This window comes from Pristiophorus japonicus, chromosome 2 (assembly GCF_044704955.1).
Source record: "Pristiophorus japonicus isolate sPriJap1 chromosome 2, sPriJap1.hap1, whole genome shotgun sequence".
Lineage (NCBI taxonomy): Eukaryota > Metazoa > Chordata > Chondrichthyes > Pristiophoridae > Pristiophorus > Pristiophorus japonicus.
The window spans coordinates 371,479,836-371,490,173 of NC_091978.1; the positions used below are offsets into that span (position 1 = coordinate 371,479,836).

General features: G+C 56.8%; 1 protein-coding gene across 3 annotated transcripts in view; it reads right to left on the reverse strand.

Moving 5' to 3' along the window:
* LOC139250766 (ras GTPase-activating protein-binding protein 2-like) overlaps window positions 1–4,504 on the reverse strand; it is a 47,504-nt gene extending 43,000 nt beyond the window's left edge. For 2 of the 3 annotated variants that reach the window (XM_070873130.1, XM_070873128.1), the window contains exon 1: window positions 4,415–4,504. The gene's annotated coding sequence lies outside the window, so the exon portion shown is untranslated. The remainder of the gene's footprint in view (window positions 1–4,414) is intronic. The other variant, XM_070873129.1, reaches the window with a different exon arrangement.
* Between the last annotated feature and the right edge of the window lie 5,834 nt (window positions 4,505–10,338).

A 10,338-nucleotide genomic window follows, 5' to 3' on the forward strand; every position in this document is an offset into this window, starting at 1 on the left:
GTCCTAACTCGCACCCAGTCCCACTCACCCATCACCCCCAGTGCTCGCTGACATACATCGGCAACGCCTCGATTTCAAAATTCTCATTCTTGTTTACAAATCCCTTTTTGGGCCTCGCCCCTCCCTATCTCTGTAATCTCCTCCAGCCCCACAAATCCCCACCCCCACCCCCCCATCTGCGCTCCTCCAATTCTGCTCTCGAGCATCCCCCAATTTTCATCACACCACCATTGGTGGCCGTGCCTTCAGCTGCCGAGGCCCCAAGCTCTGGAACTCCCTCCCAAAACCTCTCCGCCTCTCCCCCGCCCCCTCCCCCTGTAAGACACCAGTTAAAACCTCCCTCTCTGACCAAGCTTTTAATCAGCTGACCCAATCACGGCGCTGTCAAATTTTGTTTTATAACCGTGCTATGAAGCGCCTTGGGATGTTTTAGTGTGTTGAAGGCGCTATATAAATACATGTAGTTGTTAAGTCCATTTGTTTATCTTTTTTGAATTAAAAAATGATCTAATTTGAATGAAATAACAATATGGTAAACCAGTGCCACGAAAGACTGAATCGTTGGAATTATTTGAAGGTAGCGTGCTCTGAATAAAGTACTGCAGGGCCCTGGATTTTCGGAACAGCTTTTCTCAAACTTTACTCTCATGTCTATCCATGATCTCGGTCTTCAACCAGGCAGCATCTTTGGCAACACGGCAAAAAGCAGTGTGAAAATGGAAATGATGTGATGAGAGAGGCAGGTTACATAAACTGAACGACAGAGTAGGACGTCAGCTTGGCGTGAGCCCACACACAGGAACTGCATGTTACACGTGTAGCAGTATCGGTAATTTACCTCCTGGCCCGGAGAGAAATAAACGCCTACACACAAACAGAATCTCGCAGTCAGTGAAGCCACACAATCTACCAGACCCTGCAGTTATGGTGCAGCCAAATCCTGGCAGCTTATATTGCAGCTTCGTCAAGCACGTTGCCTAGTTTGCCTCAAACATGCTCAGACCTTAAGTCTGTTTTACATCATGAGTTTTGGTGTGTGCGGGGGCGGGTGTGAGGAGATGTCTCGATCACTTCCGCAAATCGCTTACAAGCAAGAGTAAATTGATGAAAAATCAGTTTGCAACATCGCAGCTGGAACCTTTTCACAGCAGACTGTAATTCCCAGCGATTATTTTCAAACGATCTCGGGCACAAAATACCTGCTGCTGGTATTGAGCGAGCAGTAAGTTATCCCCATTAGCCAGGACTGGAGCATCAGTCTGAAGGACAGAAACATTCTGCATTTATTCAGTGCCGTTACTGTCCCAGTGCGTTTCACAGGAGCGCAATCAGACAGAGTGACCAGAAGCTTGGTCATACCGACCCAGAATCACCAGCCTCTTACAGCATTTAACTGAATTACATCGAATCTCACAGCACAGGAGGCCATTGGGCCCATCGAGCCTGTGCCGGCTCTATGACAGAGCGATCCAATCAGTCCCACTCCCCCCGCTCTTTCCCCACAGCCTGGCAAACGTTTCCATTTCCAGTAATTATCCAATTCCCGGTTTGAAAGTTACTATTGAATCTGCTCCCACCGCCCTTTCAGGCAGCGCGTTCCCGATCACAACAACTCGCTGCGTAAACACATTCTCCTCATCTCCCCCTCTGGTTCTTTTGCCGATTATCGTCAATGCGCGACCCTCTGGTTACCGACCCTCCTGCCCCTGGAGACAATTTCTCCTTATCGACTCTAACAAAGCATTATCATTTTGACACCTTGATTAAATCTCTTTAGACATCTCCGCTCGAAGGAGAACAACCTCACCTTCTCTGATCTCCCGACATAACTGAAGTAGTCATCCCTCGTAAACATATAAATACAAGGAACTTTATATAGAATTACATCGAGTGTACGGCCCAGACACAGGCCATTGGGCCCACCGCTCCATGCCGGGGTTTATGCTCCACACCAGCCCCCTCCCACCCCTCTCCATCTCACCCCATCACCATATAAGAACATAAGAATTAGGAACAGGAGTAGGCCATCTAGCCCCTCGAGCCTGCTCCACCATTCAACAAGATCATGGCTGATCTGGCCGTGGACTCAGCTCCACTTACCCGCCCGCTCCTCGTGACCCTTAATTCCCTTATTGGTTAAAAATCTATCTATCTGTGACTTGAATACATTCAATGAGCTAGCCTCAACTGCTTCCTTGGGCAGAGAATTCCACAGATTCACAACCCTCTGGGAGAAGAAATTCCTTCTCAACTCGGTTTTAAATTGGCTCCCCCGTATTTTGAGGCTGTGCCCCCCTAGTTCTAGTCTCCCCGACCAGTGGAAACAACGTCTCTGCCTCTATTTTGTCTATCCTTCTATTCCTTTCTCCCCCATGTGTTTATCCAGCTTCCCATAAATACATCGATACTATTCGCCTCAACCCCTCCCTGTGGCAGCGAGTTCCACATTCTCACCCCTCTCTGGGTAAAGAAGTTTCTCCTGAATTTCCCATTGGATTTATTAGTGACTGTCTGATATTGATGGCCCCTAGTTCTGGTCTCCCCCACAGGGGGAAACATCTTCTCTATGTCTACCCTATCGAACCACTTCAATATTTTCAAGACCTCCATCAGGTCGCCCCTCAGCCTTCTCTTTTCCAGAGATAAGCCCCAGGTCTTTGCTGACAAGTATAACCTCTCAGTTCTGGCATAATCAACACGATACAGTGCCAGCCGTGGCTCAGTGGGTGGCACTCTTGCCTGAAATCAGGTGGTTGTGGGTTTATGTCCCACTCAGGAGGCTAGAGCTTAAAAATCCAGGCCGACACTTGGGGCAGCGCTGAGGGAGCACCGCACTGTCGGAGGTGCTGTCTTTTGGATGAGTCATTAAACTGAGGCCCCATGTGGTCGCTCAGATGGATATAAAAGATCCCACGGCACTATTTTGGAGACGACCAGGGGAGCTATCTCCAGTGGCCTGGGCCATTATTTATCCCTTATCACTAAAATAGATTATCTGGCCATTTATCACATTGCTGTGTGTGGGAGCTTGCTGTGTGTTTCCCACATTACAACAGTGACTACATTTCAAAAGTATTTAATCGGGTGTAAAGCGTTTTGGGGTGTCTGGTGTTCGTGAAAGGCGCCATATAAATGCAAGTCTTTCTTTCTTTACTCAAACAGATATAAATGTTGATATATGAAAAGGGCCCCAGGCTGTTCAACCTTTGCTGACAGTTATAACGTCTCAGTTCTGGTTTTTGTAGGTGTTCAAAATCGAGGTATCCCGAGGGGTCTCGACAGACCAAAAGGTGACTAGACAAAACCTTTTTTTCCCTCACAGCGAGTGGTTAGGATCTGGAATGCGCTGCCTGAGAGGGTGGTGGAGGCAGACTCAATTGTGGCTTTCAAAAGGGAGTTGGATAAGTCCCTGCAGGAAATAATCTTTGCAGGGCTCCGGGGAAAGGGAACAAGCTGAAGTGCTCTTGCAGAGAGCCGGCGCGGGCTCAATGGCCTCCTTCCGTGCTGTAACCGTTCAATGATTCTATTTATCAAATTCCCTTTTGAAAGTTACTATTGAATCCGCTTTGACTATCCAGTCAGCCCACCTGCTACTGCAGCCCTCGATAGTCCTTTGACACATCGAGACTTGGCGACGCCAATGTTCCCCCAGCAAGCCTCCCCTTCCTAACTCTCCATACGTTCCAGCTCATCCTAAATACTGCTCCCTGTATCCGGTCCTGCAGCAAGTGCTGCTGTTCATCAATCGGTCCTTCGCTCCCGAACACCGCCTCACCCTCAGCCTCGCCCTCAGCCCTCAGCCCTCAGCCCTCAGCCTCCGGCTCTGACCCTGTCTCCGGCATTATCATAGATATATCATTATACATATATACTTCCGCATAGTATAAATATTATATATAAAAAAACATTATAGATTATATATAAAAAAGATTGTATATTATATATATAAAACAGATATATAATATATATATAAAAAAGATATATATATATATATATATGCACATATATAAAGAGTAAGTAGGGATATATAAAGACAGATAATAGATAAATATAACTAGATAAAAGAGATGCTGCACAGAGCTTTAGAGATAGTTAGTAGAGAGATTATATTTATATATATATATATAGAGAGGGAGATTGCCGAGGCCTCACACAGCGACACTCGGAGACACGGAGCTGCCGAGAGCCGGGGCACACAGGGGGGAGAGCGGCCGGGAGCGGGGCCCAGACCCGGGGCCGGGGAGTGAGCGCAGGCCGCCGGCGGGGGGGCCCAGAGCGGCCTCTCCCTGCTCCCAGGGCCAGGCCTCGGCCTCCCGCACACTCCCAGCCCCGAGCCCCGGCTCAGCCTCAGCGCCCGGCCCGGCTCACAACCCGGGGCCTCGACCTGTCCCCGGCCCCGCTCCCCGCCGCCTACCTGCTCCGGCCCGGGGGGAAGCGGCGCTGCGACTGACCCTCACCGCGTGTCACCGCCTAATCCCTCCCCCGGTGTCATACTCTAATCCCTCCCCCGGTGTCACACTCTAATCCCTCCCCCGGTGTCACCGCCTAATCCCTCCCCCGGTGTCACAGTCTAATCCCTCCCCCGGTGTCACACTCTAATCCCTCCCCCGGTGTCACCGCCTAATCCCTCCCCCGGTGTCACAGTCTAATCCCTCCCCCGGTGTCACACTCTAATCCCTCCCCCGGTGTCACCGCCTAATCCCTCCCCCGGTGTCACACTCTAATCCCTCCCCCGGTGTCACCGCCTAATCCCTCCCCCGGTGTCACCGCCTAATCCCTCCCCCGGTGTCACACTCTAATCCCTCCCCCGGTGTCACCGCCTAATCCCTCCCCCGGTGTCACAGTCTAATCCCTCCCCCGGTGTCACACTCTAATCCCTCCCCCGGTGTCACACCCTAATCCCTCCCCGGTGTCACCACCTAATCCCTCCCCCGGTCCTCCCCCGGTGTCACCGCCTAATCCCTCCCCGGTGTCACCGCCTAATCCCTCCCCCGGTGTCACACTCTAAACCCTCCCCCGGTGTCACACCCTAATCCCTCCCCGATGTCACCGCCTAATCCCTCCCCCGGTGTCACACTCTAATCCCTCCCCCGGTGTCACCGCCTAATCCCTCCCCCGGTGTCACAGTCTAAACCCTCCCCCAGTGTCACACTCTAATCCCTCCCCCGGTGTCACCGCCTAATCCCTCCCCCGGTGTCACCGCCTAATCCCTCCCCCGGTGTCACACTCTAATCCCTCCCCCGGTGTCACCGCCTAATCCCTCCCCCGGTGTCACCGCCTAATCCCTCCCCCTGTGTCACACTCTAATCCCTCCCCCGGTGTCACCGCCTAATCCCTCCCCCGGTGTCACCGCCTAATCCCTCCCCCGGTGTCACACTCTAATCCCTCCCCCAGTGTCACCGCCTAATCCCTCCCCCAGTGTCACCGCCTAATCCCTCCCCCAGTGTCACCGCCTAATCCCTCCCCCGGTGTCACACTCTAATCCCTCCCCCGGTGTCACACTCTAATCCCTCCCCCAGTGTCACCGCCTAATCCCTCCCCCGGTGTCACACTCTAATCCCTCCCCCAGTGTCACCGCCTAATCCCTCCCCCGGTGTCACCGCCTAATCCCTCCCCCGGTGTCACACTCTAATCCCTCCCCCGGTGTCACACTCTAATCCCTCCCCCAGTGTCACACTCTAATCCCTCCCCCGGTGTCACACTCTAATCCCTCCCCCGGTGTCACACTCTAATCCCTCCCCCGGTGTCACACTCTAATCCCTCCCCCGGTGTCACACTCTAATCCCTCCCCGGTGTCACCGCCTAATCCCTCCCCCAGTGTCACCGCCTAATCCCTCCCCCGGTGTCACACTCTAATCCCTCCCCGGTTTCACCGCCTAATCCCTCCCCCAGTGTCACCGCCTAATCCCTCCCCCGGTGTCACACTCTAATCCCTCCCCGGTGTCACCGCCTAATCCCTCCCCCAGTGTCACCGCCTAATCCCTCCCCCGGTGTCACACTCTAATCCCTCCTCCGGTGTCACACTCTAATCCCTCCCCCGGTGTCACCGCCTAATCCCTCCCCCGGTGTCACACTCTAAACCCTCCCCCGGTGTCACATTCTAATCCCTCCCCCGGTGTCACACTCTAATCCCTCCCCCGGTGTCACACTCTAATCCCTCCCCCGGTGTCACACTCTAATCCCTCCCCCGGTGTCACACTCTAATCCCTCCCCGGTGTCACCGCCTAATCCCTCCCCCAGTGTCACCGCCTAATCCCTCCCCCGGTGTCACACTCTAATCCCTCCCCCGGTGTCACCGCCTAATCCCTCACCCGGTGTCACACTCCAATCCCTCCCCCGGTGTCACCGCCTAATCCCTCCCCCGGTGTCACACTCTAATCCCTCCCCCGGTGTCACACTCTAATCCCTCCCCCGGTGTCACCGCCTAATCCCTCCCCCGGTGTCACACTCTAATCCCTCCCCCGGTGTCACCGCCTAATCCCTCCCCCGGTGTCACCGCCTAATCCCTCCCCCGGTCCTCCCCCGGTGTCACACTCTAATCCCTCCCCCGGTGTCACCGCCTAATCCCTCCCCCGGTGTCACACTCTAATCCCTCCCCCGGTGTCACCGCCTAATCCCTCCCCCGGTGTCACCGCCTAATCCCTCCCCTGGTGTCACACTCTAATCCCTCCCCCGGTGTCACCGCCTAATCCCTCCCCCGGTGTCACCGCCTAATCCCTCCCCTGGTGTCACACTCGAATCCCTCCCCCGGTGTCACACACTAATCCCTCCCCCGGTGTCACCGCCTAATTCCTCCCCCGGTGTCACCGCCTAATCCCTCCCCCGGTGTCACACTCTAATCCCTCCCCCGGTGTCACACTCTAATCCCTCCCCCAGTGTCACCGCCTAATCCCTCCCCCGGTGTCACCGCCTAATCCCTCCCCCGGTGTCACACTCTAATCCCTCCCCCGGTGTCACACTCTAATCCCTCCCCGGTGTCACACTCTAATCCCTCCCCCGGTGTCACGCATCTAATCCCTCCCCCGGTGTCACACTCTAATCCCTCCCCCGGTGTCACACTCTAATCCCTCCCCCGGTGTCACACTCTAATCCCTCCCCCGGTGTCACCGCCTAATCCCTCCCCCGGTGTCACCGCCTAATCCCTCCCCCGGTGTCACCGCCTAATCCCTGCCCCGGTGTCACACTCTAATCCCTCCCCCGGTGTCACCGCCTAATCCCTCCCCCGGTGTCACACTCTAATCCCTCCCCCGGTGTCACCGCCTAATCCCTCCCCCGGTGTCACACTCTAATCCCTCCCCCGGTGTCACACTCTAATCCCTCCCCCGGTGTCACCGCCTAATCCCTCCCCCGGTGTCACCGCCTAATCCCTCCCCTGGTGTCACACTCTAATCCCTCCCCCGGTGTCACCGCCTAATCCCTCCCCCGGTGTCACCGCCTAATCCCTCCCCCGGTGTCACACTCTAATCCCTCCCCCGGTGTCACCGCCTAATCCCTCCCCCGGTGTCACACTCTAATCCCTCCCCCGGTGTCACCGCCAAATCCCTCCCCCGGTGTCACCGCCTAATCCCTCCCCTGGTGTCACACTCTAATCCCTCCCCCGGTGTCACCGCCTAATCCCTCCCCCGGTGTCACCGCCTAATCCCTCCCCTGGTGTCACACTCGAATCCCTCCCCCGGTGTCACACACTAATCCCTCCCCCGGTGTCACCGCCTAATTCCTCCCCCGGTGTCACCGCCTAATCCCTCCCCCGGTGTCACACTCTAATCCCTCCCCCGGTGTCACACTCTAATCCCTCCCCCAGTGTCACCGCCTAATCCCTCCCCCGGTGTCACCGCCTAATCCCTCCCCCGGTGTCACCGCCTAATCCCTCCCCCGGTGTCACCGCCTAATCCCTCCCCCGGTGTCACACTCTAATCCCTCCCCCGGTGTCACTGCCTATTCCCTCCCCGGGTGTCACACTCTAATCCCTCCCCAGGTCTCACACTCTAATCCCTCCCCCGGTGTCACACTCTAATCCCTCCCCCGGTGTCACTGCCTATTCCCTCCCCCGGTGTCACACTCTAATCCCTCCCCCGGTCTCACACTCTAATCACTCCCCCGGTGTCACACTCTAATCCCTCCCTCAGTGTCACCGCCTAATCCCTCCCCCAGTGTCACACTCTAATCCCTCTCCAGGTGTCACACTCTAATCCCTCCCCCGGTGTCACCGCCTAATCCCTCCCCGGGTGTCACCGCCTAATCCCTCCCCCGGTGTCACATTCTAATCCCTCCCCCGGTGTCACCGCCTAATCCCTCCCCTGGTGTCACACTCTAATCCCTCCCCCGGTGTCACCGCCTAATCCCTCCCCCGGTGTCACCGCCTAATCCCTCCCCCGGTGTCACCGCCTAATCCCTCCCCCGGTGTCACACTCTAATCCCTCCCCCAGTGTCACCGCCTAATCCCTCCCCCGGTGTCACCGCCTAATCCCTCCCCCGGTGTCACCGCCTAATCCCTCCCCCGGTGTCACACTCTAATCCCTCCCCCGGTGTCACTGCCTATTCCCTCCCCCGGTGTCACACTCTAATCCCTCCCCCGGTGTCACCGCCTAATCCCTGCCCCGGTGTAACACTCTAATCCCTCCCCCAGTGTCACCGCCTAATCCCTCCCCCGGTGTCACCGCCTAATCCCTCCCCCGGTGTCACACTCTAATCCCTCCCCCAGTGTCACACTCTAATCCCTCCCCCGGTGTCACATTCTAATGCCTCCCCCAGTGTCACCGCCTAATCCCTCCCCCAGTGTCACCGCCTAATCCCTCCCCCGGTGTCACACTCTAATCCCTCCCCGAGTGTCACACTCTAATCCCTCCCCGAGTGTCACACTCTAATCCCTCCCCGGTGTCACACTCTAATCCCGCCCCCGGTGTCACCGCCTAATCCCTCCCCGGTGTCACCGCCTAATCCCTCCCCCGGTGTCACCGCCTAATCCCTCCCCCGGTGTCACCGCCTAATCCCTCCCCCAGTGTAACCGTCTAAACCCTCCCCCGGTGTCACACTCTAAACCGTCTCCCGGTGTCACCGCCTAATCCCTCCCCCGGTGTCACACTCTAATCCCTCCCCCGGTGTCACACTCTAATCCCTCCCCCGGTGTCACACTCTAATCCCTCCCCCGGTGTCACCGCCTAATCCCTCCCCCGGTGTCACCGCCTAATCCCTCCCCCGGTGTCACACTCGAATCCCTCCCCCGGTGTCACACACTAATCCCTCCCCCGGTGTCACCGCCTAATTCCTCCCCCGGTGTCACCGCCTAATCCCTCCCCCGGTGTCACACTCTAATCCCTCCCCCGGTGTCACACTCTAATCCCTCCCCCAGTGTCACCGCCTAATCCCTCCCCCGGTGTCACCGCCTAATCCCTCCCCCGGTGTCACCGCCTAATCCCTCCCCCGGTGTCACACTCTAATCCCTCCCCCGGTGTCACTGCCTATTCCTTCCCCCGGTGTCACACTCTAATCCCTCCCCCGGTGTCACCGCCTAATCCCTGCCCCGGTGTAACACTCTAATCCCTCCCCCAGTGTCACCGCCTAATCCCTCCCCCGGTGTCACCGCCTAATCCCTCCCCCGGTGTCACACTCTAATCCCTCCCCCAGTGTCACACTCTAATCCCTCCCCCGGTGTCACATTCTAATCCCTCCCCCAGTGTCACCGCCTAATCCCTCCCCCAGTGTCACCGCCTAATCCCTCCCCCGGTGTCACACTCTAATCCCTCCCCGAGTGTCACACTCTAATCCCTCCCCGAGTGTCACACTCTAATCCCTCCCCGGTGTCACACTCTAATCCCGCCCCCGGTGTCACCGCCTAATCCCTCCCCGGTGTCACCGCCTAATCCCTCCCCCGGTGTCACCGCCTAATCCCTCCCCCAGTGTCACCGTCTAAACCCTCCCCCGGTGTCACACTCTAAACCGTCTCCCGGTGTCACCGCCTAATCCCTCCCCCGGTGTCACACTCTAATCCCTCCCCCGGTGTCACACTCTAATCCCTCCCCCGGTGTCACACTCTAATCCCTCCCCCGGTGTCACACTCTAATCCCTCCCCAGGTCTCACACTCTAATCCCTCCCCCGGTCTCACACTCTAATCCCTCCCCCAGTGTCACACTCTAATCCCTCCCCCTGTGTCACACTCTAATCTCTCCCCCGGTGTCACCGCCGAATCCCTACCCCGGTGTCACCGCCTAATCCCTCCCCCGGTGTCACCGCCTAATCCCTCCCCCGGTGTCACCGCCTAATCCCTCCCCCGGTGTCACCGCCTCATCCCTCCCCCAGTGTCGCACTCTAATCCCTCCCCCAGTGTCGCACTCTAATCC